The sequence below is a fragment of the Perognathus longimembris genome, chromosome 14 (assembly GCF_023159225.1).
Source record: "Perognathus longimembris pacificus isolate PPM17 chromosome 14, ASM2315922v1, whole genome shotgun sequence".
Taxonomy (NCBI): Eukaryota; Metazoa; Chordata; class Mammalia; order Rodentia; family Heteromyidae; genus Perognathus; species Perognathus longimembris.
The window spans coordinates 31,366,356-31,380,941 of NC_063174.1; the positions used below are offsets into that span (position 1 = coordinate 31,366,356).

General features: G+C 37.7%; 1 long non-coding RNA gene across 2 annotated transcripts; it reads left to right on the forward strand.

Annotated features, from left to right (window-relative positions):
* Nucleotides 1–1,394: 1,394 nt before the first annotated feature.
* LOC125363643 lies at nt 1,395–11,287 on the forward strand. 2 transcript variants are annotated; one of them, XR_007213258.1, is made up of 3 exons: nt 1,395–1,519; nt 10,497–10,612; nt 10,899–11,274. It is a non-coding gene; the product is annotated as an uncharacterized LOC125363643 (long non-coding RNA). The 2 variants fall into 2 exon arrangements; XR_007213259.1 differs by lacking the exon at nt 1,395–1,519 and adding an exon at nt 4,938–5,137 and having other exon boundaries at nt 10,899–11,287.
* The last annotated feature ends 3,299 nt before the right edge of the window (nt 11,288–14,586 follow it).

The following is a 14,586-nucleotide window of genomic DNA, read 5'->3' on the forward strand; positions in this document are numbered from 1 at the left end:
GCCCAGAGCGAGAGGCGCTTCAGAGACGCTGGGACCGACCGACCTGCCGGAGCCAGGGTCGCCGGTCCGCCCGCCCAGCCGCACTTACCGCTGCTGCCGCCGCACACAAGAACAGGAGGCAAGCCCCCAACCCTGCACCTTTTCAAAACAGTTGCGGGCGCGAGCCAGGGATCTCCGGGTGAGTAAGGGCTGGACTGGTCCAGCTGGGTCCCCCACCCTTACTCTGAGTCTCCCCAAGGAGACTCCCCGCGTCCAGCCATTTGAAAAGTGGCCAGCTACGAATAACCAAATAACCCGATTTGATTTATTCTTAAGGACAGAAGATATTCTTGGGCATGGTTCTTGAGGATTCCCCTTGGTTATCACTGTTGGGTTTGAGTTCAGAAGTTTTCAACCCCCTGTCTTTCCCCCTTGCCTTGGCGGTCTATGCAGGGTAGGGCGAGCTGGAGGCAGCCCTGCGCCCCGAGGACGCTCGTTGTTAAGGCTAAAAATGACTGTAATTCTCCAATAAACACAGCCCACGGGAGTCGGGAGAGCTCCGTTCTTGTCCGGTCCTCATCTGGAGAAGGTCCATTTGGCCAGCTTCTCACTGCTACTCAGGCTCCTGAAAAGTAACCATAGTAACTCACCTCTTTTTTTTTTTTTCTTGATGGGATCCGTCTTATTGGCTCCTCACATGTCTTTGGAAAGCTCATCTCTCTAAATATAGACGATGATGAGATCCCTGAGCATATATCCATGTAGAAAAGGTGGCAGTTAAACATGGTCCTTTAAAGGAGAAAGAAACTGCTTTTTAAAGAAATACTGTCTTGAAATATGAAGTGGGCAATGGGCACTTTCAACTCCTGTGAGAAAGTCGGGGGGGGGGGGGCGGGAAGAAGGGGCGTATATGTTTGTCTGCCAGAGAAAGACCGAGCCCCTCTGTTTTGAGTTAACTGTTGCTTTGTTACTTTAGGGAGAGCTTCCAGAAATTATACAAAATCTGGCATTTAAAAACAAATGAAGGATATCTGGCTATTTTTGTTGTTGTTGTTTTCAAATCAACTCATGAATGGCCTTTAAAATTAATCACTCAAATAAACAACTTAGTGAGATCACTTACTTGGTTGTCTCCAAATTTCTTAGGATGGATAAGACTTTCCATGTTTAAACTTCAATCTGGGGAACATTAAAGTGACTGTAATGATTGAATCTATCTATCTATCTATCTATCTATCTATCTATCTATCTATCTATCTATCTATCTATCTATCTATCTATCTATCTATCTATTCCAAGTTGGCTCCAAACCTCTTTTGTGTCCTATTGCAAGCTTTCTTCTGATTTGATAATCGGATCCTGTTAGCGAAGTCCTGACTGTCTGATGTTATTTGCATGTGTCTCCTTGTTTCAAGATCGCAGGTAAACCATTCATGAGCCCGAGGCTGTGAGAAATGCTCGCTGCACCACGGAGAACTCTCACCAGATTTCCTGAAGCTGTCCTAGAAATACACATTGCAGATTGAGTCAGCATTACCAGGTAATCACTAACTGAGCAGATATGACTGGTTAAATATGTATCCAGATAAATAAATGCTAATGTAGCATTACCATAACTCCCAAAATCAATAGAAAGGGTTGTTTATGTAGATGGCTTCTGGGTAGAAGTCCATATGGGTTTGTATATAAAGGATATTTGTGGGCTGGCAGCTTTTCCATAGACTCGTGTGGTGAGCAGAGTGGACCAAATTAGTTAGACTGGCTCTGGGAATGTGTCAAGTGAAAATCTGAGCACATTGGTGCACACCTGGATGAAAGAAATGATGAGAACCCCCCCCCCCCAAGTTGCTTGAAGAGGTTGTGGCAATGTTTTAAATTTAATCTGCATTAAGTTTGTGATGGTAGAAACCTGTCTATACTAAGCACTTGACACTCAGTGCTTAAGAGGGAATCTGTTGTTTACACGAGCACTTGGCTTTGTAGCACTGTGTGACTTTCACATGTGCTGTTCTATCTGTGTGCAGGAGAAAACTGCCAGCACATAGCAATCAGATTCCCTCGTAAATATATATCACGTTGCATTTTTGCCTGCTCCTTAGCCTGCCTTTACTAAAAATAAAAACAGAATATTTTCTATTCAGACACCTACTTGAAATGTTACCTAGCCTTATGGTATGGATTTATGAGTAGCATGAAATGTGACATTATCTCTGTAGCTGCTTACAGAAACATCTGTAGTTTAAAAATAGGAAGCATTAAGGATAATCCTTGGAACCATCAAAAAAGTTAAGTGTTGAATTCAATAGTCTTTAGTAACACCCACTCGGATTCTTTCTTCTATCATGCTTAGTCTATTTGATTTACTACCAACTGCTATGAGGTGTGTTTGGAGTCTGTCTGCACCATCACTCTTAGGAAAGCTTGAGCAAAGCAGCCACAATATTTAGTTCATGTTCATGCTTTTCTCTCATGCATTAGTAATTTAGATATATATCATCTCTTATGCAATCTGCATAGGAGTTTACGCATCAGTGTCCTTTATGTGAACTAGTTTGGCTTTCCACAGAGACCCCTGTTGCTATGCAAAGGGCAAGTGAAAGAGGTTATTACATTTAAATTTTGGTTCCATGATGAATACTATACAGAACATATTCAGTGCAATGTCGATGAACAGATCCCCTTTTTTAAAAAAACCCATTTATCAGAAAATCATTACTTTAGTATTTGGCTAAAAATAAAAATTAAATCAGTTAATATCATTATAATATAAATTTGGATGGATCTACAATTGGAGTGACTTCACCCATGCGTGGAACATAAGCAGAGATTTTTTAAAAGAATTGTATTTAAAGATCTCATTACCACCATCACACATATGCCAACTATATTATACAGGTATGGATTAGGAAGGGAACATTGCCAAGGGGCGTAAAGCTTAGATGGACTGGTTCTTGTGCACACTGAATTTGGAAGCTTTTAGATGTATATAAGCACTCAGGTTCGATGTTAGGGTGAGATACTTTCAGAGGATTTGGGAGATGCCATGAAGCATGTCTAAAACTTTTACTAAAAGAAGAAAATCCTTGCCCCCACACCTGAGCATCCTACTGATGGCTCACTCCAGCCAGATTTAGCAGTCCAAACACTGGCATTACAACAAGACCCCCAAACCAAAGACGGTCCAGCTCAGATTGCTCTTATTGTCAAAACAATATGTGCTTCAGGAACCTGAGGAGGGGTGGGGAGTAAAAGGAAATATCTCTCAGGAACAGAAGGAGGAGCAAATTGACCTAAACCCATCCATTCAACAGGAAAGCAAAGGAACAGAAGAAGTCTGCTTCACATCAGACAATGAGCCAATCCTTGACAGTTCTCTATTTCATATACATATATATGAATATATATACACATATAGATGTATATATGTACATATATGTATATTTGAAATATATATTTGAAATATAAATACAGTCAATATGTTAATGTTTCTCCTTTTTAGTCTAACACAATAATTTTTGGCTTTTTTTTCCTTTATTCCCTACTTCAAGTTCTACAATGGGCCAATAAAAAGCCATTAAGTTTACTGCACTAATTCTCAGTGGGATTGGTGGGAAGACATTACTGAAAAGCACTAATGGTTTATTAATGTAGCTTAGCCTAATACTTAGAAAATAAAAGACTTTGTTTTGTATTAGAGATTATGGCAGGTAAAATGCAACAAGTCTTCTTAGTAGCAAATAGACAGGAGTCTTCTCAGTCAGTGGTTTCTGGGGTGATGTTGGGCGGGACCAGAGTACAGGGTGACTTTATATGCTTAGCAAAAGGGTTCCTGAGATAAAGTAGAAAGAAATGCTGGAGATACTGCAAAGAGAGTCTGGAGTCTCCTTTCTGTCCCCAGGTACTATTTTGTCTTATCATTTTATGGCTCACACTATTCAGGATAAGACTGAACACTGACTTAAGGGGATTGTCTGAGCTTGAACGTAACCCAATCTAACAAAGCACCTACATCTCTTTAGGAAAAGCACCCAGTGAATGAATGTCATTTCACTGTGCTGCCAGGTGGGAACACAGATCAGCTTCCATATTGAGGGAGCCTGGAGACTCATCCCACTCCTTACACAATTTTCAAACACTTGCTCTTAACAAGAAATGTAATGACAAGTTCCATCTTGAATTTTTCTTTCCCCTCATAGATACCAGAGCAATATTGACTTCTTAGATGTTTATGGTGCTATACGCAAAGGCCAAGTGGTGATGGTGGTATCAAAAATGAAAGATAAAGGTTAAGGATGTAGTTCAGTAGTAGAGTTTTTGCCTAGTATTCATGGGCCTTGGGTTCAATCACAAGCACTAAAAAATAATTTAGACGATACAGATCGAACACTTCCCAAAAGGCTGTTGGTATTCATAGATCAGTAAGTTAGGCTCTTTTCCGAGTACCAGTCTTCAGTATCAAAGGAGATTACAGGATTTCTCTAGATATTATTGAGCTTTTTCTTTGCTAAAGAATGGGTATTTTGTCAGATAGTTCTTGCAAGCTACATCCGGTAATGTGATTGTTTGGACAATGTTCTTTCTGATTCATTCATTACCAGGCTCTCAGGTAAAGAAAAATAGAACATTAAGCCCCAAACCAAAAATTTGCTTCTAGAAGGTGTTAAATCACAGAGCGCATCCAAGCAGTCTACTGTGCTTGACCTCTAGCATTAGTAGGTCTAGGTTATTTTGAAAAATTGGCTTTGGATCAGCATCTATGGTAAATTTGTTATTGCTTGGCGGGCCATATCTCATTTAATGGTGCTCTTTTTTGATTCAGAGACAATTTCCAGTGGAATAAGATGGGCTGTGGAGCTGCTGATATTCTTTTAAATATTACATGCCTGAGCTTGAGGCTATGCCAAGAGACGTGGAGTCTGATACCAGACAACACTGATGGTGTTTTGAGACAGGCTTTTAAGTCATTGGCTGTCAGTATCTCTGGAAGACCCTAAGATAGTCTTCCAGAATCTTCAACATGTGGATAACTCTAAATTGCCGGTAAAGTCAATATTGTGCCTGGGGAAGAGGATAAATCTGACAAAACAGATTGCTCCATTGATTTAGAGCTTAAAATTGGCACTAGGTTCTGCCACCCTAGAGCACATTACACAGAAAGGTGCTGGGCAAGTGCTTATGAGAGAAGAAAGGTAGTTGATGGAGTATTTTCCAATGTCAACAGAGCTAAAGTATACAGAAAGCACAGCTTTGCAGTCTTGAACTTTGCACCAGCCTAGCTTTGTGAATACACTTATGAATGTTTTATACAACCTGTTCCTAGCACCAAGGAGAGGATAAATGCCCTATATATAACATAATGCTGCTAAGTAGGATATGTATTTATGATTTCCAAAATGAGGTCACTGCAGTAATAATACATAACATTTATTGAGCAGAAAATATGAGCATTTGTGAGTAGGCATTGAGTAAATGCTTTAAAAAAAATCTCATCTAGCTGGATGCTGGTGGCTCAAACCTGTTATACTGGTTACTCAGTAGGCTGAGATATGAGGTTTACAGTTCAAAACCAGACTGTGCAAACAAATTTCGTATCTCCAATTAACTACTAAAAAGCCAGAAGTGGAATGGTCGCACAAGTGGTAGAGCCTTGATCAAACAAGCTGAGGGACAGTGTGTTCAAGTCTCAGTACCAACACACACACACACACACACACCCACACACACACCACGAGAGCTCATCAAATTGACATACCACTCACTAAGTTTGATATCATTCCCCCATTTAAAAGATGATGAGAAAACTCAGTCTCTTTGAACTTAAATGTCTTGCTCAAAAACACTAGGAAAAAAAATTATTGTAGGGCTAGTATTTGAACTTGAGCTGTGGGACAGGTTATGCTAAAATATCTTAAGCTATGCAGCAAGATGATAGACGGTAGCTTGTGGTGACTAAAGAGTTAAGTCTGAAGTCTTGATAAACAAAAGCAGCCATGGCTCTAGAGGAGATCTGAGAGTTTTCCACCAGGAAAGCATTATGCAGATATATAGGGACACACACTTTTCAAGGCTCATCCTAGGATATCATTACACAAAGAGAAATTAAGAAGTAAACGTAAAACTGGGATTCATGCTTTGTCCCCAATACAAGTTAGTTGTTGATCAAAATCGAACTCACTTTTCCCAACATTGATCACTCCCCACCATCTGTCTATGGACAGGACACACACATCGAATTTGGTTTTTGCAATGTGCTCAATGATGTGTTGGGAAGAAAATGAAAATCCCATGACCCTCTCTTGGGCTTTTTCTCTGATGAAGAAAGATTACTATGACAGAGTTGTTCTTTGGCTTTCGTCTGTTTTCTCAAAGTGTTTGTAAATTAATTTGCTGATGATATTTTCTTAATGTCCTCTGCCTGGGCCATGTACCAAATGAAATCACTTGTACAATAACAGGACTGGAGTTGTCTGGAGGCAGAAGCAAGAATAATAAGGAAGAGCATTTGAGCAATCTTTTGTAATTATATTTTAAACATTTATTTGAAGAGATAAGTATGAATTGTACTGTACTGGACACTAATGATGGGTGGTCACTCTATCTGTGACTTTTAATTTGTTGCTTGTCAAAATTTTACTTTGTGAAATGCATCAGAGGCTGGCACAGATATTTTGTGTGCCCAGAGGTTACAGCATTAAAAACAATTTTAATATTCAAGCTAGCAGTGGCCATTTCACCTTGAGAGATAAATTTAGGTTCAGCCTAATTCTGTTTTATAATTTATATACTGTTCTCAAAGCTGGAATAGAAAGACAAAGTCATTTAGCTCTTTTTGGTCCATTTCATCAGCTTTATTGGATTTACAGACTGAGGTTGGATTTTAGCTTTAGGAGTATGGTAAACGTGCAGAATTATATGTGCAAACTGAATAACAAATGAACTTCATTATTTGCATGGTCAGAGTAACTCTAATTCATTATCCCAGTGAGAATATGGATGTTTCAAAAACAATCTATATTTCCTTCACCCCAAAATGTATTACCAATGGCAGCAAACCAGAAGCATTTTGCTTTCTAGAATCTTTCTAGAATCTGCACTGTACTTTTCAACTTGATCATTAGAAATAACTTATTGAAGTCTTTCAATTGTCTAGTGACAATCTAAGGTCTCTAGGAGGCCAGTTCAGATTTTGCTTCTGTGTGATTGATCTGTGTCTATGGATACTTATCAGGGATGTTGTTTGAGCACTTACTACATGCTAAGCATAGTGCCACTTTGCACAAATTATCTCTGTGATTTTATGAGCCAGCATATTTATATCCCCACTTTCCAGAAAGGATTTGTGGTGAGTTTATGTACTTTGTTCCAAATTAAATGATGAAGAAATGGTAGAGCTGGAGTTCAAGCCTGGTTTCCACAGACTTCAAAACCCCAACCCATAGCCACAATGCAGACTATGAACCCCAGGACCTCTCCGACCCACGGTTTCCTCATCTGCAGAGTGGAGGCAGAACCGAACCACATTATCAAGAAATAGTTTCTAGCCCTGTTTTTTTTTTTTTTGCCTTTTAATCCAACAAGAAAACAGATATATGAACTTAGGTTTGTTATATATTTTAGCCTAAAAGTTGGCAATAACCATGCTCTAAAATTGGATGTGGAAAGCATTACAAATAGCTGAACAGCCGGCAAAGAAGTAATTGCCAAGCCCATACCAGCTGTGAAAGCTTTTCAGCATTTCAACAACCTATGGGGGTGGCTTTTTTTTTTTCTTTTAAGCGCAATAAGCTATCTGGCAAGTGTACTGCCCGCAGAGGAACTGAGTCTCAAATCCAGACCTTTTGAGAATCGTCTCATGCATTCTGTATCATCTTAGGCTAACTGCTTGAATATAGTCAGTATTTTTGAACCCCAGAATCGCTTTATATGCATAGCTTTATCTTGATCTTGGAGCCTGAAAAATAAGTCTCTCTGACATTTGGTTCTCAAAACTAACCTTTCCTGTCTTGTATCATTCATTGAAGGTTTTTTAATTGGTTGTAAATGCTGTAGATTTTGCATTACTTTGGGAGATAAATTAAGAAGACATTTAATATATGTGTATATATATTCTTTATACATTATATATACATATAAAAACAATGTTTGCTTATGGAAAAACTCTTCTCATTTCCAAGTATTTCCTCACTGCTCCCTTTACTGTGATAATTCATTGGACCTTGCTAAAAAGAGAAATGTGTGGCCTGTCTAGCCTAGGATGCTAATAACTGACATTGATGCTTCTTAATGTGAACTGAGGAATTCCTGTTGAAAAGTGACTTCATTCTTTACTCTCTAGTTAAAATCGCCCTGGTTATTGTGTTCATGAGACTAAAGCATTGCCCAGGAAGAAATAGCAGCAACAGCCAAAAGAATCAATAAAGCCAGTTGCTTGGCATTCTGATCTTAAGGCAATCAATTGATTGACTGATTTCAGCTTGGCTTTTGTTGCACTAACGTCCATTCCTGTCATGCTGTCTGAGGCTCCCAGCACGGGGTTCCCAGACCAGCAGCACTGACAGTGGCTAGAAATTTGTTTAAAATGCAAATTTCCCACTACCTACTGAAGCCCGCAGGAAGGAGGAAGGTGGGGGGCAACCATTTAGTATAATGAGCCTTCAGGTGACTCTGGTGCTCCCCAACATTTGAATACTACCATTACATTAGATATTGTAAAAGAAGTAGGAATACATATCGCAAGGGATAAACAAAGTGTTATCACCTAATTATTTCATTAAGTACTTTAAAATCCTTCTAATGAAATGCAGTTGGCTAAAAACAACTCAGAGAGAACTGGGCTTAGTAATTCATTACTTGTTTTTCATACATAATCTTTTTTTGTTCTTTTTTTCCCCTCAACCCTTTGAAGGCAGTGAAAAATCCACACAAGTTGGATATTGCTTTTTAGATTCAGGGGTCGCATACATATAACAGGTCTGGAGTAAGCAGATATAGTACAAGGGTAAGGTGCTAGCCTAGAAAGCACAAGGCCCCCCCCAGTTCAAATCTCAGTACTGTCCTTCCTACCACCCATAAAAAAAAACCCAACCATTAAATTTGCTTCAGCTATCATTCCCTATCACTTTGTTTTTTAGGTTAGACACATAAGTGATTTAAGAGTTTTGATTCCACTAACAAAACACACCCTTTAATTTAAAGTTCTCTTGAGTTTACAATCTACTATGACACCACCGAGAATTTGGAATGCTTTCAGGTGTGACTTTTAACTTTCCCTGTTTGTTCAGGGAAAACTACCCAGCTATAAAAAGCTGCAGGAAATTTCTTGCAGATGTCAAGTCAGAGGAAAAACTAGAAGAGCCAGGCACCTTAAGTCTGTTTTAAATATATAACTTAAAAATAAGAGATTTTTAGGGGGAAAGCATCACACGTCTTATGGTACATTTAACCAGTACCTTGTCAACCTCACTTTTTTTGTGTGAACTAAATGATTTCAACAGACATATTTGAGAGTATACGGTAAAAATAATATAAATTATGTTTAAGAATGAGCTTACTTTCTGATCTGATCCCCTGAGGTTGATCATCCACTGAATTGTACTCAATTTACTTTCAGAATTCATTCATTGATTTGAATATATTGGAAGCCATTTGTCTTTTGGTTGATCCTGCCTCCTTTTTGTGGTCTGAGCGCCACCTAGAGTACACTCAAGGAACTCCCTTCACTGGATTTTTTCTAGAAATCTTTCTTGACTCAGGAACTCTATCTTTCCTTAAACAAGTCAGTTAACAAGTTAATTAACAACTTGGAAGATACATTTAGAGATGGAGAAAGGGAATTATAACTACTTTAAAGAAGTTCCTGGTAACAAGACTACTTATTCTGATACAAGGAAACCACTATTTCTGGTACAGTATATCAACAATAGTATTTTGAAGGAGAAAGGGAAAGATTTTCACTTTCAGATTATGCCGAAATCAAGTTTACTAGCCAGAGCCTTACATTTCTTTCATTTACTTATGACAGATACCCATTAAGCCATGTACTAGGATGATGGGTATACTGTAACAATGTTCATAGGATTTTAGCCATACATACTTATTTCCTAAAAAGTGTAATTGTGTCACCAACCATTTTAGGCCAGTTGAAATAACCTAACTGCATTAATATTTGCGGTGAATTGAGGAGTTTAACAGACTAATAAGTTGCTTATCTCCTCTGATTATGTTTTGCACATCAGTCTCACCTTGATATTAAAAGATGTGGAATTTAAAAGAGTTTTAGCGTTTGACTTCAGAAGGGCTATAGAAGGAAACAAACCTGACTCTCCACATTTAGATGATTCATTTTGGGCCTGCCACAGCCTTTTGAGTCAAGGACAATGGCAGTGACAACATTCCTGGGTTGTTCAGTGAGGAGAAGGTATCAATTTGTGGGTTAACAAGCTCCTTTTTGACAAATAGAGTTAATGTCATAAACCACTCTTTCCCAATAATAATATCTGACTCTCTATTTTGTTTAGCTTATCCAACGAAAGTCTTACCATATTCATTAACAACGTCGAAAGTAGCCTACTTTAAGAGAAAATATGCAGAAGAAGAAGATTTACATCAAGATTACCATGGGTATTTTCCAAAAGTAAGTATGTATTTTGTTGTTGTTGTTTTTTAATTATAAATGGTGTCAGTAGCAAAAAGCTCCCATTTTCATTTTCTTTAAAATTAAAACAAAATTATCTCTTGTAGTTGTAGAAATGAGGTGCCATTTAACAAAACAGTTTATGAAAATAATGCATCTTCTCTATGTCACCTCCTTTACCATTCTCCCCCCACTTCTCCCTTAGTTTCTTCATTTTGTGGTATGCACCATGGGCTCTTGACTGTCTACTTAGTTTTCATTTTAAAAGATTGTGTTTGCTTTGCAGCACCTGATATTGCCAGAGGACAGGACTTGCATTCTCAAACTTTCTCTAGAGAAGCTCAGGTTTCTAGAAGATCCAGAAACCTACTTAAGAAGGTCTGTGTTAATTAACAACTTGCTGAGGAAACTCCATCTAGAAACGGAGAAAGAGCGCTATGAATACTTTAAAGAAGCTCCCTGCTATAAGACTGCTTATTCTGATACAAGAAAACGGCTGAAGTTTATGGTACAGGAACGGTGTTCCCAGTCTCTCTATTATGAAGAGCTGCATTCGTACCATATTGTGCCTTATGCTTCGGAGAATGCAATTTATGGAATGGGCTACACAAGCAGCCCCTTGGAGCAAAATTCTCAGTTGCTTATTTATAAAATGAATTAAAGTAACTGTTAAGTCCATTGCTAGTTTGTTTCTAAATGCCTGAACTGTTTCATAGTGAAGTTATTCATATAAGGCACTAATGACCAGTGCACTTGATATCAAAGACAAGATGCATGCTCAATGGGTGGGGAGGGGGGAGAATCATGAGTATTTCCTCAGCCATCCTTAGTACCAGCAAATTGAGTTAAAAATATGTCCACGTATCATAAAGCAGTAAGTTGGTGTGTTAGAAGCCAAGAATAAAAAAATAAGGCATGTAGAAAAGGATCTTTGTGAAGCTGTTACAATGACTAAAATTTTAACTCCAACCCCACCCTATTTCCAAATTCTACCATTCTTACTAAAAGAATACAAAAAAGTAACACATTCAATCACTCATCCTAGATCCTCGAAGATTAAGACTGGATAGGATGACATTTCATATAGGGTCCAGGGGAGATGTTAATTCTTTCAGAAATGTTTTGGCTTGTCAAGCCTTGTGCCAAATAATTGTTTGATGAGATTCTCATTTTACCATTATCAACAGTTCAGGATGGGGCCAATGCTCACCATACCTTCCCTTGTGGAATGTAACAACTCAGTACTCCAAATTGTCCATTCTATTCTTTTTTTGGGGGGGGGGGTTACGAGGCTTGATAGCATTTCATAAACTAGCAATTGCATATGGGCTTAAGTTCTAGGGGTTGATTAAAATTTGTGCTGGGTTTTTAAGAGTTTAAATTTTATTTATAATTTTTTATAAGCTGTGAAGCTCAGGACAAGCATAGGCAATTGAAAGAAGTTTTATGGGTTGATAGGTTTTTTTTTTAAAACCTTATGTGCAAAACTTGATGAGAACAATAGAAATTCTCCATAACGTAATTTCTTCTTCTAGTTAAGAAGGCATTGAAGGCTGCCTGATGGAAGTTTGCACTGATTTTTGTATGGTAGTTGAGCATTCATTATTTGACAAGATGTTTCAGAATGCTTTTGGTAGTGAAGTTTAGATAAGTCCCTCTATTTTATGAATTGAAAGATAATTATTTAAGCAGCTGGATAGATTCATGAGATTGTTAGAAGTGATTCATAATGTTCTTTGAAGTTTGAGTGAGATGCGTGACTTCTATGTCTGGAGTTTTTGTCCGATGAAGCATATCATTTAAAGACTTGCCATGAACTGGTAAAACAGATTGGGAAAACTAGGTGCCAAAGGTATATTTAAGAAAATACCAAAGACTTTAAGATGGTGGTGTTGAGGATAAGGAAAATCAGAGTTTAAAGTCAGGATTGCATAGTGAGTACTGTGAAAGGGTTTTAGAATGGTTTACTTACTAGTGTAGGCAAATAGATTTCTTTGTACATAGTAGTGAGAATCAAAGACATTACTTTAAGTGATATTACAAGCTTTTGGTGGTCATAGGCCTTTGCTCTTTAAATATGGTGACTTTCAACACCCTGTCTTCTCTGGCTGAAGGCTGACTTGTGACTGAGATGGAGTTTTTCTAGTCAAGAGAATTTTGTGTTTACTTTTGATTCGATACTTAACTTGAGCCCTCTAATGAATCACCAAGATAATTAACATGGACACACTTGGTGTAAGAAATATTCATGCCCTAATTAGCCTGCATTGTTGAAGGCCACAGAGACATATAATTAATAAATGCCAGGCTTTTTATTTAACTGCTCAGCTGAAAATAGGAATAATGCTTTAGAAGAAATTGAAAAATTATAACTGATGTAAAATTTAAAATGATGACTTAGTATAAATGATGAGATTGCTTTAAAATCCAGACATAAATAGTTACAAAAAAATTTTAAGGGCAAAATTTTGCACCAAAGCTTAAAATTTTAATTTTATTGCTTATTAAAGAAAGATCTTATTTCTCAGAAAGCTTCTTTCAAAATAGAAATTTCTTTTTAAAAATGGGGATACCCAACACTCCACATTTGGTAGGATAATTAAATTATTGTATCACTAAAAATAGGATCAGATCTATAATACTTTGAATTTTTTCTGAAATGAACACTGGACTTGGTTTCAGACAGTGTCTCTAAGAGAAAGATAACCAATGCTGATTAAAGAAACATTTTAAAAGCTACTGCTGAAGTTGGCTGAGGATAGAAATATACATGCTTTGAAATAGAAAAGGAAGAGAGAAAATGTGTGAATTAAAATGTTTGCTTTATGTTAGAAACCTAAATGAAACAAGAACTCTTGGGCAAAGTAAGAGCCAGGAACAGATGTAAACATCTGTATTCTCCAATGGCATCATTAATTAAGCTTTCTCATTCATACATTCATATACAGAAAAGGAAATGTCTTAGAAAACAGTGGTATTTGTGAATATGCTTTTTTCTTAAGATATATGTTGATTTCAAAACAGTTTAGAGAGTTGAATTTTTCCTAATATACAACTCATACATAAACCATTAACAAATGCTATCTTGATTTTTTTGAAAAAAATACTGTATTAACAGCCAGATATGGTGGTGCATGCCTGTACTCTCAGCACTTGGGAGGCAGAGACAAGAGGACGGAGTTTGAGATTGAGCCTGGATTTACATTGGTGACATAGCAAAACTCTATCTCAAAACACAAACAGTTTTGTATTTATACTCTGCAAACTTATCTGAGATAACCAGGAAATTACTCTGATGTTACGACAGCCAGTTGATATTAAAGAAACCTCATGTAAGTTTTCTCTGTTGACCCCTTCCATGTGCTTTATTATGGAAGATGCAAAAAAAAAAATTACAACTGTTTTGCACCTGGGTCGCCTTTCTCTGGTGACAAGAGCTACCATTAGGATAAGGAAGTAGAGAGAGGAAATATGAATGCTGCTGATGAGATTGATCCCTCTGTAGGTGCCCTTCCAGTCTAAAGGCAAGAAAAAACATGAAAAAGTAGGACAAGAAAAATAAAGAGCACAGAAAGAAAGGTAGGAGGAACCAAGAAATGAGAAGGGTGATTCAGAAGTGAAAAGGGACAGTTTTTCCACTTGAACGATGTTGCTTGCTTGCTGTATTCAATTTTTCTTTCCTGTATCTGTGCTATACAAAACCTCTACTGCCTGCCATGCACTGATCATTCCTATCATTGGCCACTGATGTAGAAGACTACATTTTGCTCAGTGCAGATGCCATTGGAAATGTGGCAGTACTACAAAATACTCCTTACACGGAACTCTCTAGATAGAAGAACAAAGGGGCAAAAAAAAAAAAAATAGAAAACCACTAAGTTTGGCAAAAGATGACATGGTGAACATATGTCTGAACAAATAAATTCAGATTCCTTATCTATTTCCAGTGTGCATCATACAATGATGTAAAAGGA